The sequence below is a fragment of the Schistocerca serialis genome, chromosome 6 (assembly GCF_023864345.2).
Source record: "Schistocerca serialis cubense isolate TAMUIC-IGC-003099 chromosome 6, iqSchSeri2.2, whole genome shotgun sequence".
Lineage (NCBI taxonomy): Eukaryota > Metazoa > Arthropoda > Insecta > Orthoptera > Acrididae > Schistocerca > Schistocerca serialis.
Window position 1 is genome coordinate 722,744,751 of NC_064643.1, and position 17,593 is coordinate 722,762,343.

Below are 17,593 nucleotides of genomic sequence, written 5' to 3' on the forward strand. Positions count from 1 at the left end.
ATCGAAATCATGTTGACATTGATGAACTGGTAGCAGAGTACTAAACAGTAATTTCTTCTTTTTATGCTGGAATAATAAGTATTGCTTGGTTCTTCATTTTTTAGCACCAAAATTTACAAAATATATTCATAAACAATACATTTTACAAAATCACTTATATAAGTTATTGGCTGGAAAACGTTTCTAACATGTACACAAGTTCTTTACATAAATGCACACAAAAAGCTAGTTTCACTTCTTTTAAAAAGTATTCCAGAACTACGAAATGAGGATTGTTTATTATTTATGTTTAAGTATTAATCAGTAGCAGTCAAACTAGAACAGAGATCTTTTCGCACACAATAAAATTTAAATGAAATTGAAGACAAAATATGAAGCAATATAATCTGTCGAGTTTTCAAATAACCACATAAATGAAATAATAATTTTACAAAATTTGTGTAAGTCTGTAAACATGGCAGCCTGGCTTGAGGTCTACACTTCATGTCATACTTATCTTAGCAATCATATATTTTACGTTACAACAACCACCCAGAGTACTGTAGATGAGAATTAGATAAGATACTCTGCTAAAATTAGACTTCAGTCAGTTGCCAGAAACACTGTACAAACAAATAATTCGCCACAAGTTACAATATAGCACAACACAAAGTTGATGACACAGTTCCATGAACATAAAGTGTAAATGTGAGTGTTTCAGATCAAATTATTGTGTAAAAACTGTGAGTACATGTGCAAAGCATAGCTTAGCAAAAAGATTCAAATTGGAAATCATCTAATTTTTTATGTCCATTTCCATATTATTTGAAAAAGAAATAATAAATTACATGAAATTATAAAATATATACTATCTTTAGTGCTAAACACTTGTCTCACTGCTTGAGAAGATCTCAGTCCATTTATGGTAACACCTCTTCTCAGTCTCTTCCTCTGGTACTCCCAGGCACACAGTCTGTACTCAATAATCTCTGCAAATACATACAATTGACTTTTAGTCACTTTCACCAGTCCAACATACACAAAATAGTGTACAAGGAACTAGAACCGGATTATAGACTGTTGATGCTCAAAGTGACACGGCAGAGTGTTTATTTTAATTATTCTCAAGTTCCATTATCATTGCACATCTGGTTTCACAGATGTCTAGCAAGACAAGCTTTTTCACTTCTACCAATATGGGTGCATAACTTTCCCCAAATGTCAGTTGTGGGTAACATGTACCTTCATACCACCTCCAGGACAGAGGACAAGCTAAAACATTGTTTAGATGGCATGAGAACTAATGTGTGTGTGTACACTGACAAAATATTTTCAGTTATTCATATGCCTGTCTATTCATTCTGATAAAAATTACACTTCCTCTCTCTGTAAAGTAGTGCACAAACTCATAAACTATCAAAATATTAAGTTATAAAAATTTTTTCTTCAGTGACAGGAATTACTGTGCATGCACATGCTCTTGTGCAAGTATCCCTCACACTTACGCATACTTTCAAATAATGACAAATCATTATGTTCAGTGTTCTAATTATACAATTAACAACCCAGCCAGATGTGATTCATCTCTACAAGTGATAATTTATATGCCAATTCTGTTGAACCAATTTACATTACAGATAGGCAACAAATATCATTCACCAATCTATCTCATCACTTACTGTCAGCAATTTCATAAATAACTTATCCAAAGTAAACCTCCTTTCAAATTCCTTCAAACATACTGTGTAAATAGCATCCAACGTGTCTGTCATACAATTAATCTTTTGGCATAACAATGCTGAAAGTGTACACATCATGGCTCAGTAGCAAACTTGCAATTCAACACCTCTGTGATCTACCATTAGTTATTTAGGTAAGTTTTACAATTACGCATCTATCAAAATAAAATAAAGTGAAATTGTGCATACAAATGCATCTCTCAATAAACAAATGAAGTTGACTATGAGTTTACTAGTGTGCCATTGAGGCTATGTGCCTTTACTGTAGTAAAATGTGAAATACAAGTGTAGTAAAAGGGCATAATAAAAAACAAAAGCTCTCCACTCATCCTGGTCCTTGATCATTGATCATTGATCTTACAAACATGAACAGTGAACAACTCATAAATACAAGAAAGTAGAAATGTGTTATCTGACAAGAGTATTGACTAAATGATTTCACAAATTGTTGCGACTTAAATCACTCAGACAATCTGTTCTGCATATTATTCAATATGCCTTTGCATAGGTTTTGTATTTGTACCACAAAACATAGATAATTTATGTCTTTTATTAAATAAGATATTTCCAGTAACGTAATAGGTTATGTACATACAGCTCAGTTAAAATCACTTTTAGTGTGTTTGTGAATTCATAAGGACCAAACTGCTGAGGTCATCGGTCCCTAGTCTTCACACTACTTAAATTAACTTATGCTAAGAACAATACACACACCCATGTCCAGCGAGAGGGGCCACGGAATCAGTGACATGGCGCCTGTAACCGCGTGGCTCACTGTTAATAATGTGTGTAACACAGACAATGTAGAGCTCATTCATGTAAGCATGTTTCACACATTATATTGATAAATCCCCCCAACGACTTCTTCCTAATCGTCTCCCAGACACTCAGCAGTTTTTTGGCAAAAAATAAGCTTTACACCTCGCCTGGGCCTGTCAGCACCGACATTGGACTGTTGATGACTGGAAACATGTTGCCTGGTCAGATTAGTCTTGTTTCAAATTGTATTGAGCAGACAGATGTGTACGGGCATGGAGACAACCTCACGAAACCATGGATCCTGCATACCAGTAGCAGACTGTTCAAGCTGATGGAGGCTCTGTAGTTGGAGTGATATGGGACTCCTGATACATCTAGATATGACTCTGAGAGGTTACACATATGTAAGCATCCTGACTGATCACCTGCATCCATTCATGCCCATTGTGCATTCCAACAGAGTTTGACAATTCCAGCCGGACAATGTGACACCCCACACAGCCAGAATAGCTATGGAGTGGCTCGAGGAACACTCTTCCGAGTTTAAACACTTCTGCTGGCCACCAAACTCCCCAGACATGGACATTATTGAGCATATCTGGGATGCCTTGCAACTTGATGTTCAGAAGAGATCTCCACCCCCTTTTACTCTTAAGGATTTATGGACAGCCCTGCAGGATTCATGGTGTCAATTCACTCCAGCACCTTAGTCAAGACCATGCCACATTGTGTTGTGGCACTTCTACGTGCTCAATGGGGCCCTACATGATATTAGGGAGGTGTACCAGTTTCTTTGGCTCTGTGGTGTAGTAGCTTCAAATGAAATATGTATGCATTGGTTCAAAACAGTATCCATCTCCTTTCTATTCATTACAACTGAACCACAAAATTATCCACAATATGTACATATAATATGTAACATGAATCCACAGCATGATGCAGTATATCTTAGTCTTAATAATGTAACTTCAGACTGCACCAAACCAGAATCTAAAACTGTGATTACTAGAGCAGTGAGCAGGGAGAGGATGGATAGGTTTAGACATGCCCTCACTTATTTCAGTTGGGACATATGTTTTATTAGGCTTCAACACTGTTCAGCTGATATTCTGTTCACAAAGTTTTTCTCCATCTTTTTAAATGTATTTGAAAATAGCATCCCTCTGAAAAAATGTACAGTGAATATTAGTAGTAATTACAAGAAAAGGAAAACGAAGGAATGGTATACTCCACAGTTAGGGCAACTGAAAAATACTGTTATGCTGTATTCTAGTCTGTACAAAACCAGTAAATCAGAACTGTATAAAGACCTGTATGCTAAAGCTAAATGCAAGTACAGGAAGGCAATAAATGAAGCAAAGAAACTGCATAACATTGAAAAATCTAACAATAAATGCAAGAAGGCCTGGAGTGTAATAAACTCCATTGCACACACTAAACACAAAGAGGAAATTGCCATTACCCCAGAAGAATTTAATAAATATTGCATTCAGTCCATTGAAGAAAACCACCTGAAAATGCACTTAGTATTATGGACAGCTGCTTTGAAAAGCTTCCCCCAAGCACCTTCACTTTCACAGAAGTGAGCCCAAATAATATCCTAAAAATAGTGAAAAATTTCAAACCTTCAGTTAGTGTTGATTACTATAATATGTCATGTAATTTGTTGAAAGATGTTATTGATTGTGTGATTTATCCTTTAACCTTTTGTGTTAACAAATGCCTAGTTGAAAGTAAGTTCCCCAACATACTAAAAATTTCTAGAGTTGTGCCCATATACAAAAAAGGGGAAAAGAACTGTCCCGCTAGCTACAGACCTATATCCATGACCCCAGTTTTTTCAAAAATTTTAGAAACGATTATGTATGAGCAAGTTAGTGCCTACTTGGGTAAACTAAATATAATTAGTGATAAACAGTTTGGATTTAGGAAAGGTAAATCCACAACAGATGCAATGGACTCCCTCGTAAAATTAGTCCTAGATGTGTTCGAGGCTAGGGACTATGCCCAGGCTACATTTTGTGACCTGAGCAGAGCCTTTGACTGTGTAGAGCATGACACTGTGCTGAATAAGCTAGTTTACTATGGTTTTGATGACAACAGTATAAATATGTTCAGGTCTTTTCTAGAGAACCGTCAACAAGTTGTGTGCATTGGTAGGGAGAAATCAAATTTGGTTAATGTTAGGTACAGAGTGCCTCAAGGGTCGGTGCTTGGACCTTTACTGTTTATACTAATGATTAATGACCTGCCCTTATTCATAAAATCTCATACAATATTGTATGCTGATGACACAACTTTTCTACATAAAAGCTCTGATCTAGGTACGCTGAAAACACTGACCGAAAATACCCTTGCTCAGTCCTCATTATGGTTCAAAGCTAATGGCTTCTTGCTAAATGAAAACAAAACCCAGACACTTTACTTTAGCCTCAGAGAGATTCCTAACTACCAGGAATTATAAACTGTTAAATTTTTAGGTGTTACTATTGACAATAAATTGACGTGGGAACCACACATTAAAAATATATTGGCTAGGCTTTCAAGAGTGATTTATCTAATTAGAAATTTAAAAAGACATGTTCCCAATGACTATGTGAGATCAGCATATTTTGCCTTCTTCCAAAGCATCATCTCTTATGGAATTTTACTGTGGGGTAGTAGCTGTCATGTAAATGACATTTTACTTTTACAGAAGAAAGTAATAAGAATAATAACGGATTCTGATAAAACAGAACATTGTAAACCTCTGTTTATTAAATTGCAGTGTCTTACAGTAGTAAACATATTCATCTACAATGTTTTAATGTACATTAGAAACAATGTGTCTAATTTTGTGTTGAGAAGTGATATTCATAGCCATAATACTAGAAACAGAACATCTGTAGACGTACCATATCATAGATTATCAAAATCGCATAACTCTTACCTAGTTCTTGGACTAAGGATGTTTAATAGACTAAGTGCTGACTTTAAAGAACTGCCTGTAAATATCTTTAAAGCTAAATTATACAAGCTACTAGTGAACAATCCGTTTTACTCCATTGATGAATTCTTTGAAGATGAAAATACTGTATTCTAACGTGTACCTATTTTATGTAAACCAATTCACTTCGATATAGTAGTTTATGTAGAAATATATGCTCTTGACTTTGTCTATTGCTGTAATCAGCTGAACGACAATAAAATTATTATTATTATTATTATTACAGCAATATTCTCATTATAATATGGTGTTCTGTATCAAAGTAATTCTCAGATAGTGATATTTAAACAAAGTATCTCCCTCTCAGCAACTCTTAATAACCTTAAGATTATAAACATTGCGTACAATCCACTTCTTCAACAAACTCTTCTAATACTAAGGAAAATGTGTCTTACATGTGTAACACTGCTTGTGACATAACTTTCAGTACATAGTTGTGTAGTTGTCAAACTCACAGAATACAATAAGATGACATAAATACAGAAAGAAATTGAAGTTGACTTAAAATGTTTTTTCCCAAATATGCAAAGCGACCATAACTCCACAGTATCAATTAAATGAAAATTGTCATTACATGTCAGACATCAGCAGCAAGGATAGAGCAAAAGAGTAGTCAGAGAATAACAGTGCCATCAGAAGAATAAATTACAGAAGTAAATGGTACAGGACTGGGGCCCTAGATGTTGCCACACTCTTAATGTGCAAATAAAATATGTTTCCCTGAGGGAATAATGACATTGCTGTATAATAAAAATCATATAGCACACTTTATATATGTAGGAAACAGATTTCTAACTTTTTCATTCCACATCACATAACAATTTACTTTCTCATTCCTTGCCTGTAAGCTTTTACGTTCAGGGTACTCTATTAGTTCATTGAAAATGAATGTTTTTGTTGTACCTAATTTCATAAGCAGAAAATCCTGTAGCAGAATGCTAACTATTTAAAATGTCTTCGAAATCCCTCACATAGTCTATCCACCCACATTGATTTTTACTGCAATATGTTCTAAACAACCTACCTATCTCTCTTACATACCTTTCTGTTGGATTACTAGCTGGAAAATATACATAAATTAAAATGTGTTTTTAGTTTTCATTGGTCAAAAAGTTTTTCAATGCTTTGGAAGTGAATTCTGCCTCATCACCTTACATTATGGCTTTGGATCTCCCTACATTCTGATAATAGTCTTTACATATTTTACCATAAAGCTCTTAATTCTAGCTTTCCTTAATAGGTAAAGTTTGATGAATGTTGAGAAACCAGCTTTAAATTTTGATAACTGCCCCAAAAAAATTCACCTCGACTAATTCCAATTCTGTTTTTGGCAGGAACATTTTGCATACAGCCTCATTACTAAATTTTATTTTCTGACATCTGTCACAAGTTTCTGAACGTTTTCTAACCCTTCTTGTCACATTATAAAAATATAAATTTTTCTGAATTTTCTGTAGGCTATACATTTCAGTGCTCCACAATGACCACATCTATTTGCTCTGGCATAGCTTAGATTTCCTGGTAAATGGCCTCTTTAAGTACCTCCAGTATGCATGGAGAAATTAGGCTAGCAATTCATCACAATGTTAGCTGTGTGAGCAGTTGCCTCATATTGCTGAAATTACATTTTGTGATCTGCGTTCTAACCCAAGAACACTGTAATTTATTGCTTGAACAGTATACACACATAGAAGACAAGGTACAATACAATTAGCAGTACACATGTGACTAGCAGAGCCTTATGCTCTGGCCTATGTAGACATTATGTCCTGCAGGGGGTGCAGTCATGCTATCATATTAGCATGCCAGGTGGCTTCTAGCACCCAAATCCAGCACAAACTTGACGTGTAAACTATGAAGTGGTCCACACAGGTCTGGTAGTTTTGTGTGTATTGCCTTACAAAGAAGTGAGCACTATGCTCACGTGCATTTTTTTTTGTGGCCGTCGTAGGTTGTTAAGTCACGCAATGCACTTCCACCGGTGCGTAGTATCAGAAGTGGGGCAAGTGCTGACAGGTGCAGCACCTAACTGTTGTGATAGACTATACAGTAGGGAAAGTGACGCTGGTGCAGCTTCCATTTCCATGCCTGAGTCCAACCCCAGGGAAGGAGATTGCCATGAAGTCAGTGGAACAGCCGGCACAGGTGGCGATGGAGGTGGAAGCAGCAGCAGAGGCATCGGCTGCAACAGCATAGGAGCTGGGGTCCCACCGTGACCCTTGGCATATGAGTGGGGCACCCACAGCAGAGGAAGCAGTTGTGAAAACATTGGCAGTGGCAGTGGAGAAAAAGAGAGCAGCAGCCACGATATAGGAGATGGCTGGTCAGACGTGGGGGTGTCGGAGGTGCACCCAGGGCACAGCCAACCAAGTGAGGTCACAGCTGGTCAATATGTCACGATGCCCTCCCCTCAGCCATGCAGCCAATGCAGATGCATCAGCCACGGTTACTCTTCACTACCACTGGCACCCATTTTGGCCAGCAGCCAAACCCAGGTGGTCAAACAGCTGTGCCAGGCTGGAAGTGTTGTGGCATCGTTGCTCGCAGATGGCCTGTCATAGGTCGAAGCAGATGTAGCAGAGTCCAGGGCTGACAATCATGCAGCAGCTTTGCCAACAGGGATGACCCTTTAAGAACTGAGGAACCTGTCAAGAACTATTTCCAATGACCTGTCTGAAACATTTTTTTCTGCATCTTAAATGTTGGTACTAACTGTTCTGCTGTTGGTACTAACTGTTCTGCTTCCCTGTTCAATTGAAGGTGGAAAGAAGGAGCCACTGACATGGCAAACAACACTCTTTTTTCTTTTTCTTTTAACAAACATCTTCAAATTCCTGAGGTATAAACTGGAAGCCATTGTCTGTATCCCAGAAGACACTCCATTGCAAAAATTTTTGACAAATCTGAAATTGTTGCCACCACAGAAGCAGACAGACAGTGCACTACATACGGAAACTTAGAATAAGCATGAATCACAACCAGCTAGTAGAAATTTGATAAATGTCCCACAAAATTTATACAAATTCATTCCCAAGGCTGCTTTGAATCTGGCCACGGTGACAAAAAAACATGGAGAGCTGACTGGTGGGTGGCACACTGTGTGCAGGCTGCAACAGCTCATGCTACTTCCCCATCAATGTCTGGCCAAAAAATGTCTCAGCATGCTAATGCTTTTGTATTTGACATACCCCAGTGGTTCACGTGTAATAAATGCATAACTTCATGTGAAAGAGCAGATGGAACTACGACTTGGTTCTGTAGCAGCAGTCAATCTCAAACAAACAGAAAGACTATTTTGTAAAGCAAAATAATTTCTCAAAGGATCAGAAGCACAGCCCAGAGGTCTGTCCAGCCAGATGTGTTGCACAAAAGAAACAACTTTACTTAAAACATGATCCCGCAATTTTAGTGCTCATAATAGGGAAACCATGAATAACATTTTGAGCTTCACATCTAAATGAAAACAAAGTAATATCTCTTTATCACACTCTGGATCTGGACCAATCAGCAAATGTGATAAGGTGTCAGCATTTTCATATTGCAGCATAGGTCAAAAATGTATTTCAGCATCCACATTTTTATGAGCAAGGACGGTGCTGCCTGAGACATGTCCGTCGCTAACAAAAGGTGCTGGCCAGGCTGGAAAGTGACCAAACAAGGGGATAATTGCTGGTTAGATTTCAACAACTTGAATGCCTGGTCACAAGCCATGAACCAGTAGAAAGGAACATCTTTACACAATAAAGCACGGAGCACTTGTGCTACAGCAGCAGCATACAATACAAATTTGTGGTATTACGCAATTTTGCCTAAAAATGCCTGTAATTCCTTGATGGATGTGGGGTGTGGTGATGTGGCAATAGCATCACTATGTTGTTGCAATGGTTTATTGCCAGCACACAACACTTCAAAACCCTAATAAATAACGGATGGCAGAAAAAGTGTGTGCTGTCCAAATTGCACTTTTGCACTTTTGTAAAACACAAAAAAAGAGCATATGACCCTGCAGATTGTAAAACAGAAAAAAGAGCACAAAGTTTCTGCAAATGTTCCTCTGTACGGGCACCAGACACTACTACGTTCTTTAAATAGGTGATGCAGCCTGGAACTGGTTCAATAATTTGCTTTTAGCTGCTGCACTTGCCACTCCAAAAGACAAACACTGGCATTTAAAAGCCGAAATATGATATTGATAACTAGAAGGTATTTGGATTCCTCTCGAGCAGCAGCTGTAAATATGCCTCAGCCAAGTCAATATTTGAAAAATAGTGCCCCCCCCCCCCCCCAATAATTTTTCCAAGATTTCATCAGGGCACGGCTCAGGATACGTATCAACGATTGACTGTATATTAAGAGATGCACCAGTCACGCTGACCATTCACTTGAAGAAAGAGGCCTACATCTACATCGATACTCTGCAATCCACATTACAGCAAGTGATGAAAGGTACCCCATACCACTACTAGTCATTTCCTTTTCTATTCCATTCCCAAACAGAACAATAGAAAAATGATTGTCTATATACCTCCGGATGAGCTCTAATTTCATGTGTCTTATCTTTGTGGTCCTTATGTGCATTTTATGGTGGACCCAACAGAATCATTCTGCACAGCTTCAAATGCCAGTTTTCTAAATTTTTTAACAGTGTTTCTTGAAAAGTATGTTGCCTTCCCACCAGATATCCCCTCTTGAGTTCCCGAAGCATCTCTGTTACACTTGCATCTTGTTCAAACCTACCAGTAACAAATCTAACAGCTCGCCTCTGAATTGCTTTGATGTCTTCCTTTAATCTGACTTGACACAGATCGCAAACACTCGAGCAGTACCTAAGAGTAGGTTGCACTAGCATCCTATATGTGGTCTCCTTTACAGATGAACCAATAAACCAAAGTCAATCTACCACAATCCCTCCATGCTCATTCCATTTCATATTGATTTGCAACATTATGCCTAGATATTTAAATGACGTAACTGTGTCAAGCAGATGCTACTAATGCTTTACCAGAACATTATGGGTTTGATTTTCTTACCCACCAGCATTAACTTACATTTTTATTCATTTACAGCTGTCATTCATCACACCAACTAAAAATTTTGTCAAGTCATCTTGTATCCCTCTACAGTCACTCAGCTTCACCACCTTACCGTACACCACAGCATGATCAGCAAACAACTGTAGATTGCTGTCAACCATATTCACCAAATGATTTATGTATATAGAGGATAATACTGATCCTACTACGCTTCCCTGGAGGGACTCCTGATGATACCTTTATTTCTGATGAACACACTGCATTGAGGGCAACGTATTCAGTATTCAGTATATTCACCATTGACCACTTACAGCGGAATAGGTCTGAACATTAAATATACAATTAACAATAACTTTACAGTAAAGTTTTTACAATTTAATTCCTTTTCTTTTAGGAATATTCTTATATACTGATGTCAATGATTATTTCAAAATATTCTGTTATCTTATAAAATGGGTGTTTGAGTAACCAGTCATAAACCTTACTCTTGAAAATATTACTGGTCAGTGACCGAGCAAATGCTGGAAGTTTATTGAAGAGTTTTAAATTCATTATTTTGTGTGAATTTGCAGTCTTTGTGAGCCTGTGTCTTGGTATGTCGAAGTCCAGTTTGCCTCTGGTGTTGTGGGGATGTATGTTCTCTCTGGTCTCAAACTCATTTAAGTTGCTTTCGACATAAAGCAGTGCTGTTTAGATGTATAGATTCACAACAGTTAATATCATGTGCTTGATAAAGAGGGGCCGGCAGTGTTCCTTGGGCTTAACTTTGCTCATTATTCTGATTACTTTTTTTTTTGAATTTTCAGAATTTCACTGACAAAGCAAGAATGTCCCCATAACAATATGCCGTAGGAAATGTGTGACTGAAAAGAGGCCAAATTATACCACCTTTAGATATTCATCAGTGACTACATCTGTCAGTCTCCAGAAGAGATAACACACTCTTGCTATTCTCTTGCAGATATGGCTAACGTGTTCCTCCCAGTTTAATTTTGAATCAATGTGGAATCCTAACAATTTTATTGATTTGCTTTCAACAGCTGTAGTTAAACCCAGAATTAGTTCTTGTGTTTTATCAGGATTACACAGGAGTTCATTAGAAGAAAGCCAATCCATTACTAGTTCTAGTTTTTCCTGTGTTTCCTGATGCAGTTCTGTTGTGTCATGGTGTGTATTGAGCAATGTTGTATCATCTGCATAACACACAATTGAATTTGCTCCTACATGGTAAGGTAACTCATTAATTGCAATGATGAACAGAAAAGGACCTAGGACCGAGCCCTGAGGCACTCCAGTCCGAACTTCCTTCAGTGAGGAGCAGCTATTTTTAATTGATACAAACTGTCTCCTGTTACTTAAGTATGATTCAATTACATTCAAAGATGGTTTGTGTATGCCATAAAATTCCAGTTTTGCAAGTAGGGTGTTAGATGGTATGCAGTCGAAGGCTTTGCTAGGATCACAAAGTACGACTGATGCTAGATCCTTATTTTCTAGTGCAGTTAACACCTGGTTAACAACTTCAGTGACAGCAGTAGTGGTATTTTTACCATGTTGATATGCAAACTGTCTGTTGGAGAGGAGATCATGCTTATCAAAATACTTATTTAGTTGACTATAAATTACATATTCAAAAACTTTAGAGAAAATTGCGACAATAGAAACTGGTCGATAGTTTTGGGGCAGATGCTTATCTCTCTTTTTAAAGACTGGTATCACTTTAGCAGTTTTGAGTGCATCTGGGAAAACTCCAGATTCTAAACACATATTAAAAATGAAAGAAAGAGGCTGACAGATAAGGTGTATTATTTTTTTCATTACATAGTTAGAAAACCAATAACAGTCCATACTTTTGGAGTTGGTGAACCTTGCCACAGCTTTTACAATATCCTCTGGGGTGACAACATTCCAGTGGAAAGTATACATCCTATGGGGCACAGCCCCAAGATGATCTAGTGCACAAGTGCCATTTTGCTTGATTTTGTTTTTCAGCTTGCTCACTGAGGTTAGGAAGTAATTATTTACCTCTTCTGGGACCAGCATTGCATCTTGTGTATGGGTTTGTGAATTATATTGGTTGATGATATCCCATGCTGCTTTACATTTGTTGGGAGCACTTTCAATGTAATGTTCACATGCTTGTTTTTTGACCAAGGACAGTTTGTCTTTGTAGATTTTTTTACATTTTAGATAAGCTCTATAAGAAGTATTATCTAGCTCAGGTCCTTGTTTACAAGAATTTTTATATATTCTGTACAGTCTGAGCATCTCCTCCCTAGTGAGAGCTAGCTCATCTGTATACCATTTTAGCTGTTTGTTTTTCTGTTTATGCTTAGGGCTACTTTTGATTAATGGTGAGCGGGAGTACCATAACTCTATGAGTATTTCCAGGAAGTTGTTAAACACCATTTCACCAGCACCCTTCTCAGGTTGTGTGTTGTATACAAAGTCCCAGTTAACATCAGGTATTCTGTCAATAAATAAATTAATATACTCATATTTCTGCCCTCTTACCCATGTGGCATTAGACTTGATTCTGACAGATTTGTTTGATTTAGGCAACTGATCACAGGAGAATGTTAAAATCAATGGTTCATGATCAGCTAGGGCTCCACTGGCAAGTCTGACATCATACATATCTCTAGAAAAATTTACTATAATATTATCTAAGCACGCCTTATCCCATGTTGGTCGGTGATTCGTACATTGTAAATTTAGTGATCTTAAGATATTAAAAAATGTTCTAGTAACAGGTTCATCACTATTGGCCATTTCAATGTTGAAATCGCCACAGATAATTAGTTTTATGTTAGATTTTAGTATTTTCCTCATAAGCAGCTCAAATCTTTCGAAAAATGTATTTACATCTCCTCCTGGTGATCTATATAAGCTAACAATTATAGTATTCAATATAACAGAAGGAAACATTCCACGTGGGAAAAATTATATATAAAAACAAAGATGAGGTGACTTACCGAACGAAAGCGCTGGCAGGTCGATAGACACACAAACAAACACAAACATACACACAAAATTCAAGCTTTCGCAACAAACTGTTGCCTCATCAGGAAAGAGGGATTTTTTGCGGAGGGAATGTAAATAAAACTTAATGGGGTCGTTGTGGGGGTGTTGTGAGGGTGACATGGTATTAGAAGGTGGAAAGTGTAACATGAGGTGAAATGAAAATGAAAATAAAAATATATGTGGAGAGATAAAGGTGAACCGGAAAGTAACTGGAGATCTGGAATGAAAAAAGGCGAAAAGGTGTTGGTTACAGCTGGGCTATGTTGGACTTAGGTTGGTAGACAACGATGTGCAAAAGGTTAGGTGGTTGTGTTGCCGCCAATACACGTTAAAGGACGGAGAAATTCAGGAAAATTTCGAAAAAACTGCGTGTAGTATATTAAAAGGAGTGGTATTGTGGTGTCAGATTATGAAAATGAGGCTAACAATTGTCTGACGAAGAAATAATGGCGTTAAAACCTGTGGGAAGCGGCTAAAAATGATCAGTGATGTGGGAAAAACGGAAATGGAAATAAGGCGAAAGTTATTAGAACTGGCCGAAATGGTTGTTTAAAAGGTGAAAGGAGCTGTTTGTGGACTAGAAACGGTGGAAATTATAGCGGCGGTAGTGCTGAAAGAGGCAAAAAAAAAAATTTTTGGTTATGGTTTGGAAGTGGGTTACGTGTTATTGAGTATATACATAGGCGGGATAAAATAGTATAGCAGATTACGGTAAAAAGGAGAAGGTGAATACAAAGTGAAACTACTGGCAACAACAGAAAGAGGAAAATAAGACGACAGAAAAGATTTCGAAATGCAACAGTGACAATAACAAACGTAATTGTTGGATTCAAATTAATGATATCAATATAATAGAAGGAAACATTCCACGTGGGAAAATTATATATAAAAACAAAGATGAGGTGACTTACCGAACGAAAGCGCTGGCAGGTCGATAGACACACACACAAACACAAACATACACACAAAATTCAAGCTTTCGCAACAAACTGTTGCCTCATCAGGAAAGAGTTTGTTGCGAAAGCTTGAATTTTGTGTGTATGTTTGTGTTTGTTTGTGTGTCTATCGACCTGCCAGCGCTTTTGGTTGGTAAGTCACCTCATCTTTGTTTTTATATACAATTATAGTATTCTCTACATTTAGTCTAATACAGCTAAATTCTCCATCTAGTTCTGCACAGTAAGAGGTAACATACTGGCTTCTGTTATCTAAGAAGTCTTCAAGCCACTCACATATTTGTGAACTTATTCCAAATGCTCATACCTTCTTTAACAGCCTGCATTACAGCACCATGTCAAATGATTTCTGGAAATCTAGAAATATGGAATCTGTCTGTTGCCCATCATCTGTAGTTTGCAGTATATCATGTGAGAAAAGGGGAGCTGAGTTTTGCACAAGTGACGCTTTCTAAAACCACCCTGATTTGTGGACATAAGCTTCTCAGTCTCAAGGTAATTTATTACATTCGAACTGAGAATATGTTCAAGGATTCTGTAGTAAACAAATTTTAGGGATATTGGCCTATAATTTTACAGGTCTGTTGGTCTGCACTTTTTATACACAGGAGTCACCCCCACTTTTTTCCAGTCACTTGGGACTATGTACTGGGGGAGAGAGTCATGATAAGTAAGGGGCCAATGCCATAAAGTACTATTTGAAAAACCAACCTGGGATTCCATCTGGACTAGATGACTTATCTGTCTTCAGCTCCATCAGCTCCTTCATTGTTTCTCTATGCCGGGGATGCTTATTACTATGTCATCCATATGGAAGTCTGTTTTATGGTCAAACAATGGTATGTTTGTACAATTCGTTACACACAAAATTTAAAACTTTGGCTTTCATTTTGATATTGTCAAGTGCCACACCTGACTGTTCAACAAGAGACTGTATGAGAAGTCTTAGACCCACTTAGCAATTTTAAATACGACCAGTATTTTCTCAGGTTCTCTGACAGATCTTTTGCTTATGTATGATTGTGGTAGTACTTTCATGCTTTGCACACAGATCTTTTCACAATGCACAAATGTCTACTATCCTTTGGTTGTCATCATCTGTGCATTCTCTTTTGAACCAAGCGTGCAACAGCCTCTGCTTCCTAAGCTTTCACATCTAGTTATTAAACCATGGTGGGTCTTTTTGATCCTTAATTCACTTATTAGGCACATAATTCTCCAGATCACGATTTACAATCTGCTTAAACTTTGCACATAATTCCCCTATGTCCATCTTAATGGAACTAAATGATGTCACTTCACTTTCCAAGTGAGATGCTTCAACTGCTTATCTGCTCTTTCTACCTAAAATACTCTCCTAACCTTCTTGACTGGATTATTAACTTTTGTAACCTGAGATGCTAATCCCCAGTCACTGATAAGATCCAGCGTATTTGTAGCTACAAGGTCTAAGATATTTTCATTCCATGTGGGTTGCTGAACTAGCTACTCAAGACAGTTTTCAGAAAGCATGTTCAAAAGTATTTTGCATGACTGTCTGTCTGTACCAGCTGCAACGAATCCATTGATATCCCATTCTATACTCTGTAGGTTAAAATCGCCTCTAACTAGCAATGCACGATCTGGGTATTTACGCGCTACTGACCATAGACATTCTTTGAATAACTCTTGAACTGTCACAGCAGAATCGGATGGCTGGTAAAAACACCCTACAATTAACTTGTTTTCACCTCAATCAGTTATATGTGACCAGACAACTTCACTTTGACACTCAACTTCGACCTCAATAGAAACAACATTTTAGTCAACTGCAATGAACACTCTTCCTGCTATCACCCCTAATCTGTCTTTCTGATATATGTTCCATGACTTGCTAAATATCTCACAGCTTTTCACTTTGGGTTTCAGCCAGCTCTCAGTCCCAAGAATAATCTGAGTGCGAAAACTTTCCTAGAGAGCAGTAAATTCTGGAATTTTATTATTAACACTTTAACAATTTACTAGTAAAATTTTTACAGTCAAAGTGTCTTTACTCTTAAAATGCTCTGACTTCTCTTGCTGTGTATCGATTGGCGAGTGTTCATCAGACTACCTGAAACTATCGCCTAATCTAAAAAACCCTCTTGCGCACTCCACAAGTACTCTGCTACCTGAGTAGCTGCTTCCTTTGTGCAGTGCACCACTGACCTATCAAAGGGAGTCTTACAGGTCCCCAATCAATAATACAAGTCTAGAAACCTACAGCCAAGACCATCACAGAGTTGACGAATCCTTTTGCTGAGACACTCCACTTGGCTCCAAACCAAAGGACCCCGATCAACTCTGGGAACAGTGTTGCCAATTGTGAGCTCTGCTTGTACCCCACGTGCGAGGCCAGCAACCGTCACTTCTTCCACCAGCTGCCTGTATGAACTGAGGATGGCCTAAGAGCCATATGACAGGCATCATCAATGCTGATGTGAGCAACAACTTGCAGATGACTGCACCTCGTATGCTCAACAGATGCAGGCAAAGCCACTTCCATATCTCAGATGGGGCCACCCAGGAGACGTGCCGAGTATACATTGGCTTTCTTTCCAGCCCTGAACACTATCTGCCTAAGGGGCTTAATAAAGTGCCTAACATTGGACCTCCCAATAACTAGGAAACCCTTTCCCATGTGTGCCTTCTCAGACCCTGCTGAAGCATCAGCCACCCGTCCACTCACAGGATGAATGGCTGAGGCCAGACGACCAATCTCCACATTGGTCTTCTGCCTTGAGTGATGCAAACGTTCTACCACCCGCCACTCACTCTGTTGTGAGGGTGGATCCACTGTGTCGGGTACACAAGGAGGTGCCTCAGTAGCAGAGCCCGTATGTGAAACAAGCGACACTTGAGGTGCCCCAAGCAATGAGCCTGATTCTCTGCAACCATTACACCTTGAAGCAGCAGCCTGAAAATGACTGACTGGAGCCAAAAGTGCATGCACCTGCCCACAGAAAGCAGCCTGTTCCTCCTGCATCCACATGCAGCATGGCCACATCCTACCCATCCTAGCAAGACCAACTGAAAAAGTAAACTATAAAAGCAGACAAATCCTAGATATGTTACGTGCTATCCACCTGATGCATCACC

At 38.2% G+C, this 17,593-nt stretch overlaps 1 protein-coding gene across 1 annotated transcript in view; it reads right to left on the reverse strand.

Annotated features, from left to right (window-relative positions):
• Nucleotides 1-208: 208 nt before the first annotated feature.
• LOC126483705 (BLOC-1-related complex subunit 8 homolog) overlaps nt 209-17,593 on the reverse strand; it is a 129,136-nt gene continuing 111,751 nt past the window's right edge. The window contains exon 6 of the transcript XR_007587765.1: nt 209-968. The gene's annotated coding sequence lies outside the window, so the exon portion shown is untranslated. The remainder of the gene's footprint in view (nt 969-17,593) is intronic.